This window comes from Formica exsecta, unplaced genomic scaffold (assembly GCF_003651465.1).
Source record: "Formica exsecta isolate Colony F162 unplaced genomic scaffold, ASM365146v1 scaffold201, whole genome shotgun sequence".
Lineage (NCBI taxonomy): Eukaryota > Metazoa > Arthropoda > Insecta > Hymenoptera > Formicidae > Formica > Formica exsecta.
This window is the reverse complement of record NW_021849308.1, coordinates 956,427-975,383: the sequence shown is the minus strand read 5'-3', so window position 1 is coordinate 975,383 and position 18,957 is coordinate 956,427. Positions and strand designations below refer to the sequence as shown.

The 18,957-nt window shown below is 34.9% G+C and overlaps 1 protein-coding gene across 1 annotated transcript in view; it reads left to right on the top strand.

Annotated features, from left to right (window-relative positions):
• Window positions 1-11,695: 11,695 nt before the first annotated feature.
• Window positions 11,696-18,957, top strand: part of LOC115234670 — a 54,875-nt gene continuing 47,613 nt past the window's right edge. Inside the window, 1 exon segment of the mRNA XM_029805892.1 lies at window positions 11,696-12,008. The gene's annotated coding sequence lies outside the window, so the exon portion shown is untranslated.

Below are 18,957 nucleotides of genomic sequence, written 5' to 3'. Positions count from 1 at the left end.
ATATATCAATTGCAATAATGATTCAATCTTTGCATCGGTCATATCAATGTGCATTCATAGTGCGCAGTTAATATATCTATGTCATCCGTGCTATATGCAATTTAATTGTTACTTGTCTCTACGTTCGAAGTAAGTATATTGTGGAAAGAAACATAGGATATACTTTAATATTTAAAAGACAATATATCATAATTTTACTTTATCAATAGCCGATCTATAAGTGGCTTGTTACGTATAGCAAATGACAATCGATCGTAGATAGATGATTCCATTGAATATGACATCGTCTGCAAACAGTGTTGTTAAAGGTATGTAGATTTTTCAAAATAATCACAAACAATAATCAAACATCGCAAACAATATCCTGATATAGTGATTGTTATAAGAGACAGGCGTAAATAATCATTTTATTTATATCGTCCAAAAGATTGAAAAAGAAATAGTTCTAAAAAAATTTGGGCGAACGATTTAAAGAAAACTAAAAATGATCGTGGACGTCAAAATACATATCTAATCGGATTTTGTAATTACATTGCAGAAAGGTAAGAAATCAATAAAGATTCAACAATTTAGTTATTTCATATTTTTTACTATGTATGAAGTAAAGTAGAAGCTCTATTATATAATCGGAAAACAAGATGTTCGGATAATCGAACAATTTACTCAAATGTCTCAAAATATATAAAAAGAAAGTTTATTTATTATGTAATATATATTATATATAAAAAATAAAACAAAACAATAATTTAACAGTATTATTTATTATCTATTTTATTTTTGATATCCGATCTTTTTAAACTGCTAGTTCGCGTATTTTTCTTAACATAGTTATTTTAATGNTATATAATCTTTATATCAGAATACACATATATGTATAAATACAATTGTATTCTCGATTCTATCACAAATTTCTCAGATCATTTTAGATAGCTTAAAATCTTTAATAAATCGATAACGTACGGCTAGACGGATTTATTACTACCCAAATTGACCTACGGATAATCGAACGTTCAATTAAGCGCTGTTCGAGTAATGGAGAGATTATTTTGCGGAGAGAAAACACAAAAATAGAGCGGAGACAAGGGTGGATATGCGCGCGATAAGTTAAAGATATCAGTTTCGCTACGTGTGTGCACGGGCCAATGTCCCGGGGGCGTGGGAGCGCGTGTCGCTTAATTGCCACACTCTTTTCTTCTCGTCCCACTACTATATCTCTCGGCGAGGTGTTGCATTGTCCCGCGCATAGGCACGCGGAAACACGCGTGTAACACACCGGGAGGAATATTAAAATGCCGGAAGGACGCGTTCTCTCGCGCCTCGACGTTACGTGGCCCTCTTGTCTTTCCATTGTTCGACGACGACGCGGTATCCTATGGTAGAGAAGCTTGGAAAGACATCGATAAGGATCCACGATCTCGCGGCAGGATTGAGGCTCTGGCGACGTAATGTTACATAGTCCCACTCACTGAGAAATAGGAACATTTTTAGAAAGTATGAACATTGACATGTTGAGCGACGCGTACTACGGTTTTTTAATCCTCTCGCTCGGTCGGTGCTTTAAATCTTCATCTATTATTTGTACCCGTAACGGTAATGAATACTAAAGTGACAGATGGTGATTACGACAGCAGTAGCAAAGACAATATATAAAATTGAAGAATATTGGATAAATATTTTAATTACTGATATTACAACATTTGTTGAAAAGTTAATCTACATTTTAGCTGATCTATGTTATATTACATATAAAAAATATATTTTATGATGTTTAAAATATATATGGCATAAAAAGGGTAAAAGACGGTATAATAAAAAAATTAATAAAATTTTTTATTAATAAAGAAAATTTTTTATTTATTACAGGAAAGAAATCACGATATAAAAAAATATCACTAGATTATTAAACAAGAGATTCATAATATTGGAAATGGAGGAAAATATTTGCAATTGGCCCGTAATTATATCGTCTATTTCTTCTACAGGTAACAAGATAGAAAAAACTTTCTCTATAGCTAAAAATACATATTTGATAGGGAAATAAAAGTGCATACGTTATATATGTACATCCCTTTGTTATATTATTAGACATTATATGTATAAAAGCTAGCAATATATTAAATTTTTTAAAACCGATATTTTAGAAAGAAAGGATTTATGTACGAAAATATGTTTATAGCTAAATGATAGAAGAGAGAGAAAGAAGTTGTGAAGAGATTCCCAAGAGTTCGTAATTTCCTTTATTTTGAAACCAAACATTGTTGAACTAATTCGCACTTGGTAAATTATTCGAAAATACGGACAGAAAGATTGCAACAATTTTTTCTCTATGAATGAGTTTCAAAACGTGCGCGAAAATCGTCCAAGCAATCTCACGATTTTTGGCCATTTCAAGAAACTCATTGAAAGGAAAAAGATGTCGCAACTTTTTCGGTCAAAACAGCGTTAGTTTGTGTCGGTGTTGGTGTTGGTATAACTACACGTACAATCAAGTTCGAGAAAAGACTAAGAGACTGTTTCGATCTTTAAGGCCGGAGATCACCGCATTGCATCGACATGCATCTTGCAGCGTCTGTTATTTCCGTCTCCCTTTAGCCGATCAAGATCCTTAGTTCCCCTTGGACGGGGACGGATCGACGGTAAGATCGATGTGACGGTGATGAACTTTCGTTGGCGATCGGTCGCACCGGCTCTTTTGTCGGTAATATCACGAAAGGGCGTCCTCTTTTCCGTGACTGAGGGAACACTGGTAGGTATAATACGTTCCTTTTTTCTTCTCCTCTTTCAACGATGTTATCCAATCCCGTGCTGTCCTCCGAGAATCCTCTCTGGCATAATGGATGTCCTTCCATCTATCGGTGACATTTTACCTTCGAGGATTTGAGATTGGCTAACAAGTCGTAATAAGTTTCGCGCGGAGATCATTATTCTCTTATTAGACCCCGTCTGATTGTTCCCTGCATCAGCAAAGCGAACGCTTCAATGCAGCAAATGTATATAATAATAATAATAATATCGTCTTCTGCCATTAACATCTTAACTCTTACCATGAGGTTGTCGGAGAAAATCAATTTATTTTTACGTGAAACGTTGCATGAAACGTAATGCTAATAATTCTCGAGTTCTATGGGAACGTCGATTCTAATACATCATGAGATAAGCTGAATGTGTAAACTGTTGTCATTTATTCCTTATAAATATGATAAAATTATCTGCGAATCTCTGTTTGCGATTTTTATATTATTATATCTCTTAATGTACAGAAACGTATATATAATTTTATATAACGCGATACATATGATTCCGCATTATATGATATTCGTGTGTTATTTAAAATTCAAAGATATGTTGCTTATTATAAGCAGAAAAATTGCGTGTATAAAAAAGTAAAAGCTTTTGATATGGAAAGCTTTAGATTATTTTATTGATTAAAGAGTTGATACAGAATTATATTGATAGCACACAGATTTATACTTAAAAAAATATCTGCAGAGAAATACTATAAATAATTATTAAAGAGACTTAATTATAATCTCAAAAATGTTAAAAGATATATATAACAGAACATTATGTTAAAAAAAGTATTTATGCAACAATTATTAATTATTATTTTCCTTTCACGATCAACGTATATTATTAAAAGCGTATATTATTATTATTATTCTTTTGCATTGAAAGTATTTGAAAGAATTTTATTCCGTTAATTTTCGTTAATTTTATTCTTTTTTTTTACGCTTGCGCTTTCTGAAATATCTGCTGACAAAAAATGTAGAATTCCAGTTGACGTAGCGATGTACTGTAAACGAAAAAAATCGAATATTCAACCGTAACCACTTTATCGACGCGCCGTCAAAGTGTTTACGACGATAGGTTTTCCGTGTATTTTCCGGAACTACTTCTCACATCGATGGAAATATTTAAAAGCCTTTTAAAGCTACCAACCCGAGCGTTCTCCGGCGGCTGTTTTGCCGCGATATGTATAACGCGTGTTCGATAAAACACGTTTCGACGCACACAAGTCAAGATGTTATACGAGTATGAAGCTTAATCTCTGCTTAAGGCTGTGGATCGGTCGCTGTAGCCGTCGGATTTTATAAGATCGCCAGTGAGAAATCGTAGGTAATTTTAGTTCGCGGTGCAAAATGAGTTTTTTTTGCATACCATACATCTTACACACACATACACATACACACTCGCTTTCTATAGATTAAACTTATAAAACGCGCCGCAAATTCTCTCTCTATCTTTCATATTAATGATTAATAAATGGCCGTATATAATTTATTTCAAATATGCCTTATGCGACTGAATTCGCTGACAGTTGATTAAATTTTTCAGCAAAATTTATCCAGCCGTGTAAAATAAAAGAGGAACAAACGATATTTTACAAGAATTTATACTCCATTGCAAGATGAAATCACATGTGATTTTTCGCTGCTGACACCGTAGATTTAATATAATTGGTCCGGAACCCTTTAACTCCCGAGCGGGAATAATAGTTTGAGTCGAGATGCTTATTCTACGTTTCGGTATAATATGTTATTGGATCTGCGAAATTACGGTCTGTTGATTCGTTTTTCATTCCTGACATCATTACGTAGTACTATAAATTCCTATACAAACATACTTTTTACTGTAAAGTGGAATGAGATATCGCGGCAGTGCAGTGTTTAAGAAAGTAATCAACAAGTTTCAGTCACTCAATGACCGCGAGAGAGAACCTCGTTGCACGTTGATTACTTTCTAGAACATTGGGATGCTCCTTTTTACGGGTTAAGTCTACTGAATCAAGTTGCGACCTTTTTATAATTAAATTGTTGACGTTCTGTGAACATTTTAATATATGTATATAAAATAACTCATGTTTTCAAAGCGTTTTTTTACAACAAACAAATTCAAAGTATTTCAATAAAATGTTTCAGCTCTATGTGTTATATATATAGATACAAAAGAGAATGTGTCAACATCATTAAATTTCAGATTCTTTCTTCAAGAAATTTACAGAGTTTATTTTTGTATTTCATGGTTGATCTAATAATTACATAAAGCTAAAAGATATTATAAAATAATATTTTTTGCTTTCATGATATTAAGTATCAATTTTGAATTTCTTTAGACATCTCATCTTTGAATAACTTTAAAAGAGAAATTTATTTAAATATAGATTTAATGAATAATAACATTCATAATTATTGATATAATTATCATTCATAATTATTGACATAATTATCAATAATGACATTTTTGATTGTATATAAGATTAGTATTAATTTTTTTCCGCTTATATGTATATCAATTAAATGAATTAACAGACTCTGAATGTCAAGTGGCGGAATACGCGTGACGAAAACGCGAGGAAGCGAGAGGACAACGACCGAACAATTAGTTTTCATCATGACAGGGAAGAAAGTAAGTCCTCAGGCCGGCTGATGCGACGTCAGCAAGCTGTCGGCTGTAATTTATAGCGCGCGATGAATAATTCTCGATTCTACAATCGCGAAATTGAGATACGCCGCTAGCTTTCCAAAATAGAATGGAATGTTCAAGCAGGTTAATACGATGCAACGCGTGCAGAATTCATCACCAATATAATCAAGCCGCGAAATGGAATGTGGGATAAAGCGTGATAATAAATCGAATAATGCATTATTAAACGCAGCTAAATAGTACGTGGTTTTTTATCTCTGATAATTTTGACATTTGATATATATTTAATTGTTTTCACATATATATTTATCAATAGCATGTGTTATAATTACATTTTTTAATAATATCAAAAACAGTAAACTCGACATATTATATTTATATATTGACTTTATATATATATCGAAATTCCAAATTAATAGAATTGTAATAATATAATTTATATGTGTGCATATTTTATATATATTGGCAACTTTATTAAATACAAGTTGACTGTTATATTTCTTCAATAATGTCGAAAGCAATATTTGATAATTACATGTTTTTAATTACTTATAGATATACATAATAACCGTGTACAATTTTTAAGAATATTAAATTAAAACGTAGCGCGCACGAGAGTTGTTATCAAAAATAATTACTGAAATCAATACTAAATCATTACTGAGTTCTGCACCACGAGTTTTATATCAATTAGTCACTGAGAGAAGTTTTAATTTAATCGAAAAGTGTTTATTGGTTTAGTTATTAAATATCAGTTTTGTGTCTCAGATTGATTCGTTTGGCTGTCATTTTGCTTCGAAACGAGATGGAGAAAATAATATCAATTTCGCAAAAAAAAAAAAAAAAAGAAAGAAAGAAATGAATAAATCATCTACTATTTGGATTTATAATTTTCACAGTTTCATAGTTTTCTTGTTTCGGCCGGTGTACACGAGAAGATGTATATTTAAAAATATCCTTTCTCGTATTTCAGCGTCTCTTAAGTATCTAGCTTCGTTGTTACGTCGCAGTAACCACGTCCGCATACGTTATTCAGGAAAAGTGCTCGCCTCGAGCAGCGCAGGTACCTCTGTAATTGGACTTTTTCACGCGGGGTGTATTTTCCCCTTTCTTTTTCCCCAACACGTGCTGCTGTTATTACCGGCACGAAGAGGTGAATCGGGAGACAATGGCAATAGTCGTTTCGTTTGCATGCATTACAAGGAGAGGAGTACAACATGGGATTACGAGCGAATATGTATTGGCTCTCGGTGTCACCGTCGCCCTCGCAGATTGTAATCACGATAGCTCGTCGTTAAAATACGAAAAAGCATGTCTTTAATATCGTTGAGCGCGGAATTGAATCGTATTATGCAAATGAGTTAACTGATCGAGAGTGTAAAGCGGTTTCGAATATAGATTAAATTCACAGAGCAGGGCTTTTACATTGCCCAATCGGTTACACACTTTTGCGTAACGTCGATCCAATTAGATCAAACATCGAGGACACATGCGATATAAAAGGGAGAGAATTTTTTTTTCCAATGAAAAAGAAACTCCTGCGATTATTTATTATTAGATACGTATTTCGCTTCGCGAAAATATATTCTATCGTCATTTCCGAGAGATTCAGATAGAATCTTTTGTTGGATCTTAGATTATAATGATTATGGCAGCATGTAGAGGAGGTCTCAATAACATTTCGCCGAGCAGGCATTGGAAGATTTCATTTCTTTCCTGGCTCGTCTCGTGTCAAACGCCCTCGGCTTAATCGTCCGAGGACGTTTATGCAAGGACTCGATCGCGCAGGCAATTCGATCGCGCGAATCGAAAGGCGAATCGCGCCAAGTCTCGGGTCGCCTTGGCTCGGCTAATATCACAGATGAAAGTGAGTTTATACCAAGCGACGCGTCCGCATCGCGGTAAGAGGATGCGCTCTCGCAGATCACCTCTCTCCTCTTGGTCGCTGCGAGAGGAGCCAGCGACTTCCTCTCCGCAGCAAGACGAATGGAGAGGCGTGGGAGACCGTGTCTCATTCACCGGGTAGTGACTTGTACTACGCTGTGCTAGCGGTGTACGTCGCATCACGAGAAACGATCGAGAGCCATGCCGGGACCTGCGATTACTTTTACGATTCCTGGACAGCTCACGGTATGGCTCACGACGCGACGTGACCCTCGCGGCGATTCGTAAAATGTTCCGGAGTATCTAGCCGTATGATACATCGCATCGCCTCGAGGCTCTCGACGTGCTTCCGCTACGATTCTTCGTAGCTGTATCTAAAGATTGAATAACTTCCTAACAAGAAAAAAACTTGATTTACCATCTTTTCTCTCTCTTACAAATTCTGCGGGAGATTTTCGATATTTAAGCTCGGAAATTAAATGGCGAATTAAGATTCCGCGTTGCAGCAAAATGTAGAAAGAAGATCGGAGAGGAGAAAGGAAAGTAAGATGTACGCGGTTGTGAACTTTGAAATTTTAATCAAGTTTTTCTTTTTATCGCTCGCGACTATTGAAGTTCCCCGTGTTGAGACTATTCACGCCTTGACATTGAAACGAGAGAATACGAGGCTTTTTATATTGGCCTCCGTTACTCGACGAGCCGCGAGAGAAAGTGCGCGTTGCCCGAGACAGTAAACTGTTTCGTAAGATTTGCATCAATCTTTAGGTGCGTTATATCCGAATCGAATTTCGAAGCGATGGATTGGACTTTTTCATATTGATGAAGATTTTACTTTACTCATTTTATAGCCGTATTGTGATCGTATAAGACGACGAAGCTCTAAGATTAGCGAAGTTAAAGTTAATCTATATTACTGACAATAAGAAGAGGAGAAAGCAGTAAAGACTAGATTGGTAAGATTAGCGCTTCAATCACGAAGAGAATGATGACGATTGAAAAGAATATGATTTCTTTCGACTTCCATTTCCTCCTTCCGCCTCTGACATTTTCTCTCTTCCTTAGGCCGTTTGACATTCCAAATTAATCATTTAGTATATTGTTATTTTATCGTATCTTGCATTTTTTTTTATATATATTTTATATTAAATTTTATATTTTGATTTACAATATAATCCTTTTAATTTGGGACGGTCGTTTTTTTTTATTATTGTAGTGAGTGACAGGATTAAAAACTAAATTTGAATCAACTTGTATACGATGTACGTAATAATGACGATACGTACCGAGCGGCAAAATCCTGGAGAAGAATTTTAGATAAGAATCAGAGAGTCGTGACATCGAAAGTTCATAGCGATGGAACGTACGTCCTGAATGGACCATCACGGCTAGATATAACCGATGAAGCATATATTGCCGTGGCACAAATACGCTAAGAACAAGTATTACGACGCGATATTTTATCAGCAAATAAATATTTATCTCGCACGTTTAAATATTTGACGTTATCTTCGTTGCACTAAATTTGCGGAAGCAAGACTTATATCCGGAGGGCAGTTTTAGAAACTTGAGACGAATACCAATGAACGATTCACGACATATTCGACAATAAAATTCCGTTCACGGAATACGTGTATACGATTGGATTTAGTATTATTGCTTTGATAATCTAATATTTATCTAGAATGGAAAAATATCTTTTGATAATCGGTTCGACTTTAGATTGATATCACGAGAGAATATTGACAGTTAATTTAACTATAGAATATCAATAATATTTTAAAAAATTGACATCGCAAAAATATAATAATATTATTATATTTTCCCAGCTTTTTCTTGTACAGATATTTTCTTATTGGATGTGGTAGCGCTTCAATCACGAAGAGAATGATGACGATTGAAAAGAATATGATTTCTTTCGACTTCCATTTCCTCCTTCCGCCTCTGACATTTTCTCTCTTCCTTAGGCCGTTTGACATTCCAAATTAATCATTTAGTATATTGTTATTTTATCGTATCTTGCATTCTTTTTTAAATATATTTTATATTAAATTTTATATTTTGATTTACAATATAATCCTTTTAATTTGGGACGGTCGTTTTTTTTTATTATTGTAGTGAGTGACAGGATTAAAAACTAAATTTGAATCAACTTGTATACGATGTACGTAATAATGACGATACGTACCGAGCGGCAAAATCCTGGAGAAGAATTTTAGATAAGAATCAGAGAGTCGTGACATCGAAAGTTCATAGCGATGGAACGTACGTCCTGAATGGACCATCACGGCTAGATATAACCGATGAAGCATATATTGCCGTGGCACAAATACGCTAAGAACAAGTATTACGACGCGATATTTTATCAGCAAATAAATATTTATCTCGCACGTTTAAATATTTGACGTTATCTTCGTTGCACTAAATTTGCGGAAGCAAGACTTATATCCGGAGGGCAGTTTTAGAAACTTGAGACGAATACCAATGAACGATTCACGACATATTCGACAATAAAATTCTGTTCACGGAATACGTGTATACGATTGGATTTAGTATTATTGCTTTGATAATCTAATATTTATCTAGAATGGAAAAATATCTTTTGATAATCGGTTCGACTTTAGATTGATATCACGAGAGAATATTGACAGTTAATTTAACTATAGAATATCAATAATATTTTAAAAAATTGACATCGCAAAAATATAATAATATTATTATATTTTCCCAGCTTTTTCTTGTACAGATATTTTCTTATTGGATGTGGTATCATAAATAAAATATGCTCAAAAGTATATTACGTGTATATATATATAATCCACATTATTAATCGCACCGTTGGTGTTCTTAAGATTTGCTTTTAATTGGTCACTTGAGACAAAGTGAATTGGTCTGACGTTAATTACGTTTATGATATAGATGTCTATACAACCAATATTTTCTTTACAGAATTTTCTTAATTATTTCACAATTTCCTGCGTTTTTTAGCATTATACTTACTTAAAGTTATATTTTTGCCATTACCTATACATCTTATACAATTGGAAATAATTAATTCGATTTGCGCATTAATGTTTAAGTCGGTTATTCCACTTTAATAGTTACTTGAAGACGGTTTAAGTAATTCCAAATAATATGCCTGTATTTTTTTTTTTACGAGCGACCACACAGCTTTCTCTATTACCTTCCTACTCTAGTCCCAAAGATTGCCTAGTTTTTTCGCCACGATCGCGCAACTTCTAATTCTCTCGATCTTAGCTCATCCATTTGGCTTTGCTATATTCGTTCGCACCGCCCATCTAATCAGTTGGAAGGCACGAAGAATCTGAGAATGGAAAATACGATATAATAATGAGAATATTTCGTAAAAACTGAAACGCGCGCTTTTATAAGAGAATAATCCGGCTATTTTATACAGGATGTTTCAAAGTTAAACGATCAAATCTTGCCAGTATATATTATGAGGAAAAAAAGAAAAAAATACTATATAAACATAGGTCTTGAAACGCTTTATTAAAACGTTACAATGAAGATATCAAACATGAATAGCGGATTTGCTGTTAATATATTACGATGTAAGAATAGGTTGGCGAGAGAGATATTTATCTAAGAAGGACCAATTGTTTAGTCTCCGAGATTACCAAGTTTTATATAGATTTTTATCTGCGGGGAAATGTGAAAACGATAGTGTACCCTACGAGAGTTGATTCGCGACAGAAACTGATAGTCAGGCTCAATGATGCATTCATTAAACTAAAGCATGATAAATATGAGATTTATAAGATGTCAAATTAAATCTCGCAATGATATCAACTCTTGCATTAGCAACGGAGGATGGCATTTTGAAATAGAAAATTAAACAAATTACTTTTTTTCTTAAAGTAACGTGATAATAAAACATTTCTGGACCTCTCTATGATTACATTATATAACATTTCTTTCTTATTTCTATTCATAAAACATACTGGCAAATTGTTTAACTTTGAAATATCCTGCACATAATCGAATACTTTCGGATGACAAATCAAGAGACGTTAGCAGATATATTGATATTTAGTCATCAGAGGACAATTATATTCCGTAGGAGCGTTCTGCGAGAAACCGAAACGTCCGGAATTGCGGCAGTTTCATCCGACAATCGCGGTTAACCCGCGTATGTCAGATGCACAGTTGTTGCGGACTGATTGTTAATCAACCCCGAGACGCGCGTCCATAGTTTCGCTGATCGTGACGACGATCCCGCCGTTGATCAACCGGCCCTGAATGTCGGGCGACCGCTTCTCTCTGCGCCGCTCCGGTGGGGATGGAGATCCTGGCGGCATGAGATCCGCGCGCCCCACAGGCGACTCGTCAGTATCGTGCCGCGACTCCCTCGCGACGAGAGAGCGTCCGCTTCAAGTTCCTCGGCTCTACTCGCTGTTAACGCTCTCTCTCTCTCTTTCTCTTTTCTTTCCTTCTTCTCTCCCTCTTCCTTTTTTTTTCTCTTCCTTCGCTCGCGAAATCAACGCGAACGAGACCGCGCGGCGCTCGCTCGCGCGAGTGTGCGACGACGTGCGTTTCCCCTTCGCTACCCCCCGGTATCGGAGCCGGTATCGCGTGTGTGCTACGATTTTGGAGATTTAGGGGTTCCGCGAGATTCTGAGGATCCAGTGATAGTGTTGTCACCATCGGCAATCGGATCCGCTTGCGGGGCTTAACACCAGGTAGGAGATCGTTGTATAACGCTTTTTTAAATTAAATCCCTCTGGATACGCGTTCCATTGAGAACGTGCCGTTGTCACTGATAACACGGTGTCCATTTTTTCATTTGAAAAGCTTGAATACGTATATATGTTTATATCATACATTTATTCTCCCATACATTTTAAATTGCACGAGACATTCCCTTTCAAAATGCAAAAAAAGAAGTAATCGGAATAAATAAGAAATAAATGTAAAATTATTAAAGTGTATTTAATTATTATTTAATTATTATAGTATTTATATATGTTGCAGCTTTTTTGCAATTAGTCTTTTCGCAAAAGCTTTTATTTTATTTATTTTTTTTTTTTCGTGAAGCACCGAATTAGTGTAGATTAGTGTTTTATAGAAACTCCAGGTTTTTTCGAGGTAAAGAAGCCGAATTTATAAACGGCTTGCAACATAACTATATTTTCTTTTTAATTTTTGGACTATGTGGTTTTAATAACAATTAGAATATAACAAATTTATAAATGCTGCATATATATGTAAAATAAGAAACATTTTAAAAATAAATATATTTAAATAATTATAATAAAATTTAGCTTTGTGTAATAAATTATAAATGCAGAACAATTTTATATTTTAACAAAATTAAAATTTATTGAAATACACGATAATTCTATCCAAAATGCCTAACAATCTTGCTCAAAATCTAAGATTATTATTATACTGTATGATTTTTATGTATCTGAAATAATGAAGTTATTATATATTACATTATATCCGACATTGCCTGGAAATTTGAATATTAGTGAAAGTACGAATTTTTGTCTGCACCGAATACTTTATAAGATTCGTTCGCTGTCATTATTTATCTTCAAAAGCGATCGAAAAAGCGGTTCCGCCTTTAAAGTGGCACACCAGTTATACAGAGGAGAATGTTTCGCGCCGAAACAGCTGATTACGAAACTTGTAAATATCACATTCATGCAGAAAAACGCGGCAGTAAATTCAACCAAAATTTTTAAAAGTGCAACTGACACGAGAATTTTCCGGCGCGTTTAACTAAAGGGTCATCGTCAAGGCAGGGTATTTCCATAGCCGGAGATGTAACGCGAACTGACGCGGATCGATGGAGCATTAGTTTAGAAGATATTTAACGAGAGTAATCCACTTAATTTTTTAGTTCGAGCAAATCTCATTTTTAACAATTTCGGTATTTTTGGCGTCAAATTTTTCTCATTGTTAGTGAAATCTGCAGGAAGTATATTTTTGTACTACTTATTTTATTATTAATTAAATGCAACAGCGAACGTTTGATACTGCGTTGTTTTCATGGAATAAAAATAACCTCGACTATATTTGTTTAATGTTGTTGTAAGTAAAATGATAGCTTTTGCGCAAAATCGCAAATGCGAATGTGAGCGAAAAATACGTAAATGGAAATTTAATGCAATACTTTATCACGCAAAGCTACGATTCTAGTAATTTATATCATATGAAAGAGATTTTAATTGGGTATTATATTGTATGCCAACAATTGCTGTATAATTTCATTGAGTGCTCTTCAACGTTTTTACCGCTTAATTACATTTTGCTCGAACTTTTACCGTTCCTGAGGCTTATAAACGCATCAGGGGGTTTTCCCGTTGAATCGAACAAACTTTGGCGCGTTTCCATGCTTCTCTCTCTCTCTCTCTCTCTCTCTCTCCGCACACAAGCAAACCCCTTTTATTATTCTCGTCGACACCAGGAAAGACGCAGTTTTTCAAATGCGCATTTAAATAACGGCCAACCCTGCGGTCCGACATCAGGAAGGACATTTGTCATGTAACAACTTTTCATTTATCTCCCTCATATTATTTCCTGTCATTAATCTCTCTCTCTCTCTTTGCAAGATTGTTAATTCAAATTTTACATTTATTGCAATTTTAAGCAAGTCAATATATGTATTTCGGAAGTCACATGAAACATTATTAAAAAAATAATGCTGTTAAATTGCAAAGCGCATTAAACAATTAATCAGCTTAGGGAGAATTATATTAATCTGAAGCAATCTATAGATAAGTATTCGAGTGTTACTTGCGATATTCGACATCCGACATTTGCATGATATATGAGAGAAAATATCGGAGACAACTCTGGAATATCGCGGTGCATCGTAAACTAAGATTAAAATACGCAATGTGGAGTATCACGTCAATGCTTCGTATCTATACAAGAGCCTCGATATATACAGTACCCGGAATATCATTACTGTTTGGCAGCCGTCGTCGACTTGGTGAAGGATTATTTACTGTAAAGGTAGCTGCGCGATGCGAAGGAAATTTCGCTGCTCCATTATCGTACGAACAGCCTGACAGATCCTTCCGAAAGCCCTTAGCATTCGCTTCGCCGCCGAACTTCGTGCTTAAGTTGGGTACAATGTTCAATTTGGTATATAATGCAATCCTCTCATGCTTTTCTTATTAATTCTCACAAGACAAATATTAATTCGATTTATTATACGTTAGAATCAATCGTACGAGAATTTATATTTTATATATTAAATTATTATAATTATTTTACATTAATTCTTGCGCGTTATACGCGTTTATAATTGACAGAGACCTCTATTCTTCAACAGACAGAAATAATATATACCGGTACACACAATAGCTTTGGAAGTAGTTGCGCGATGCTAGAAATTTCACTCTCTTATTATCGAGGCTCTTACATACGTATAAAGCAGACCCAATTTGTGCGCGCGATCATGCCGTCAGGTTCTCTGATAGCTCTTAACTTTATCCTCTACGTTCGCTAAGGGGTGAATGAACTCTATATATTCTGTTATTGACATCAAATTCAAAAATATTCTTATACATTTATCCATATTTTCGCGATATATATCGCTTACACGTATCAAATTTTAATATTTTTTATTAAAAAAAAAACTATTTTATCTTATGTTAAAAAAACTGTTTAACAAATGGAATGTGAGATTAATGAACTGTATTATTGTTGTACGAACGTTATAAAGTTTATATAACAAATATGATAGATATACATTATTATACGGATTATACATTACATTGCAATATGTAAACAGATATAATTAGAGCCTCGAGGTTTTGATTATGAAAATAAAATCCTTGCTCAATTTGATGTCGGGCACGACGATACTAAAGCGGGACATTCCCCTCCTGCCCCCCTAGGTCGAACTCGTCGAGGTCGCCGTAATTAATTAATCTTGTCTGGCTAATTAATCCGCGCTCGCCAACCAGGTGAATGAGTAGATTGTTAAGCAATACGTCATAACGAAATATCTGTATGACCTATTTTTTTGCACGCAAACTTCCAGGCACGCGAACTGATCTGTGGAAATCTCGCCCGCTCCGTTCCATCGCGTTCCTCTCTTCTCTGTGTTCCTCTCCTCACGTTTTGTCTTGGGCTGACAAAAACATGGCGCAAAAGAGTCTCACGCTGTGTGGCCAACATCAGGTGTAATTATACGCGGGTGTAATCGCACGTCGTTCGGCACGCTCGAATATGCGGAGAACGCGAGCTCTTTTATTATAAAAGCAATAAAATTTCTTCGTCTCGCAAATTCCTGCTCCGCGTCGATTCGAACGTTTCTATTACTGCGCGAGCAAAAGAGCAGCTATAATGAATTTATCCCACTCGTATGATCCATTACGAATCTTTCGTACAGCGTTAAATTATTTTAAACTTATTAAGTTACGTTTGAAAGCGAGACTTTTTTCGTAAAAATTTAAAACTTTCCGGCATCCATAAAGCGTAAAATGGAATTTGTTTTACGATTATTTCGCTAGGTTTTCTGCCAGCCCGGAGCTTTCCTTTTACTAAAAGATACGTCAAGATAACATGCGTATATAAAGTGGGTATGCGGGTTCTGACTTTTAAAATACGACATGTTCTATTTTCTTGGGTAATGGTGCAAAATGTCCCACTTTTTGATAATTACATTTTACGGATTATTACTCTCCTAGATCTCACATCTGATTATCCGAGGAACTTGTTGTTATTCGCAAAGTGTTACAAAGTTACAGAAATGAAGAGCAAGATTGTTATTATTCTGCGTAGAGATTTATATTTCGTATTAAATTATAATTATAATTTAATCGCGCGCGAAAGAGAGAGAGAGAGAGAGAGAGAGAGAGAGTTTTGCGGTTTTACCGGACTCCACACGCAGAACAATAATTAGCAATAAATCGTTGCCAGTTGACGTGTTGTCGGCTTTTCTTACCGCTTTCCAAAGAAAGAAGATGTCTACGTTCGCTAAGGGGTGAATGAACTCTATATATTCTGTTATTGACATCAAATTCAAAAATATTCTTATACATTTATCCATATTTTCGCGATATATATCGCTTACACGTATCAAATTTTAATATTTTTTATTAAAAAAAAAACTATTTTATCTTATGTTAAAAAAACTGTTTAACAAATGGAATGTGAGATTAATGAACTGTATTATTGTTGTACGAACGTTATAAAGTTTATATAACAAATATGATAGATATACATTATTATACGGATTATACATTACATTGCAATATGTAAACAGATATAATTAGAGCCTCGAGGTTTTGATTATGAAAATAAAATCCTTGCTCAATTTGATGTCGGGCACGACGATACTAAAGCGGGACATTCCCCTCCTGCCCCCCTAGGTCGAACTCGTCGAGGTCGCCGTAATTAATTAATCTTGTCTGGCTAATTAATCCGCGCTCGCCAACCAGGTGAATGAGTAGATTGTTAAGCAATACGTCATAACGAAATATCTGTATGACCTATTTTTTTGCACGCAAACTTCCAGGCACGCGAACTGATCTGTGGAAATCTCGCCCGCTCCGTTCCATCGCGTTCCTCTCTTCTCTGTGTTCCTCTCCTCACGTTTTGTCTTGGGCTGACAAAAACATGGCGCAAAAGAGTCTCACGCTGTGTGGCCAACATCAGGTGTAATTATACGCGGGTGTAATCGCACGTCGTTCGGCACGCTCGAATATGCGGAGAACGCGAGCTCTTTTATTATAAAAGCAATAAAATTTCTTCGTCTCGCAAATTCCTGCTCCGCGTCGATTCGAACGTTTCTATTACTGCGCGAGCAAAAGAGCAGCTATAATGAATTTATCCCACTCGTATGATCCATTACGAATCTTTCGTACAGCGTTAAATTATTTTAAACTTATTAAGTTACGTTTGAAAGCGAGACTTTTTTCGTAAAAATTTAAAACTTTCCGGCATCCATAAAGCGTAAAATGGAATTTGTTTTACGATTATTTCGCTAGGTTTTCTGCCAGCCCGGAGCTTTCCTTTTACTAAAAGATACGTCAAGATAACATGCGTATATAAAGTGGGTATGCGGGTTCTGACTTTTAAAATACGACATGTTCTATTTTCTTGGGTAATGGTGCAAAATGTCCCACTTTTTTATAATTACATTTTACGGATTATTACTCTCCTAGATCTCACATCTGATTATCCGAGGAACTTGTTGTTATTCGCAAAGTGTTACAAAGTTACAGAAATGAAGAGCAAGAGTGTTATTATTCTGCGTAGAGATTTATATTTCGTATTAAATTATAATTATAATTTAATTGCGCGCGAAAGAGAGAGAGAGAGAGGGGGGGGGGAGAGGAGAGAGGAGGGAGAGAAAGAGAGAGAGAGAGAGAAAATGTAAAAGAATGTTATCGATATACTAAATATCGTGCAATGTACAATTGCTTCTTCCATTTGTCTTTATGACTGTCATTTGATACAAGTAGTTCCCAATAATTATTATCTCTGATTGATTCTGGCAGCATCGATTCACTTGCCGCCAGTACGGCTCGGCTCCAGATTAGATCCGGATTACAGTAATTAGTCCCGGATTCGATTGTAACCTAGTTCCGAAGTGTATGACATTTACAACAAAAACTACCAATTCTGAAAGGGACTTATAAAGAAACACGATTAAATCGACCGTTTAATCAGAAATAGCGAGAAATCGATTGTTCAAAGCCATGATTAATGCGATTAACGAGTGAAAATAAATCTGTCGAATATTCGTAACGTCGGTGATAAATCCGCGCGTTTCTATATCGAAAAAATATGATTCACGAGATATATATGGTAAATCGCTAATACGTCAATTTATTGAATTCCGTTCCGACGCAAAATTGCACTGTGATTTGAAATCACAAAAATTTCAAAAATGATGATAAATATGACAAATATGGTAAAGACATACAGTTTGCATATCATGAAAAGATTTTTTAATCAAAAAAATGTGACATGATAAAAGAGAGCAATTAATTTCGCGATTTAATAATTTCCCTCCGCATATGTATAGATTTTTAGCCGTGAATCTCTTTTACAATTTTAGAGATAACGAGCGTTCAATATATGTTCCTATACTACGGCATTACGACCGCATTATAATGTCGGAATGATAATCACGAATGCGCATTTGATATAATTTAATATGTAATAGATGGATACTAATTCAGGCCACACGGCGTAATGACGAGTACTGTATCGTTACATTGAGATTCGATGCATTTGGGATGGTATGCTTTTGCGCAACGCGCATAATTTGCCTCGCCGAGTGACATTAATCGCGCGCAATGTAAATGCCTTTATTTAGCATTATGCGTTAAGCTCAGTTTGTGACAAAATGTAACAGAATATTTGTAGTATTTGTATAAAGAGAGATTTATTTAATAGCTTTGTATGTGAGCTTTTTCCTTAGATTTTTCCTTAATTGTGGCATGTGAAATAAAAAAAGAGAATGTTATAATTAACATGAAGAAAAAAAGGAGAATATTATCGGAACATTACGTAAAAGTATTCAACTTTCTTTTGTCTGCTTCGAATCCTGTTTTATCACAGAAATTCCATCATGTGTCCGCAGTATTAAAACCCGATGTTGATAAATTATAATTTATAATGTTAATATATTATAATATAAAAATATATTATAATTTG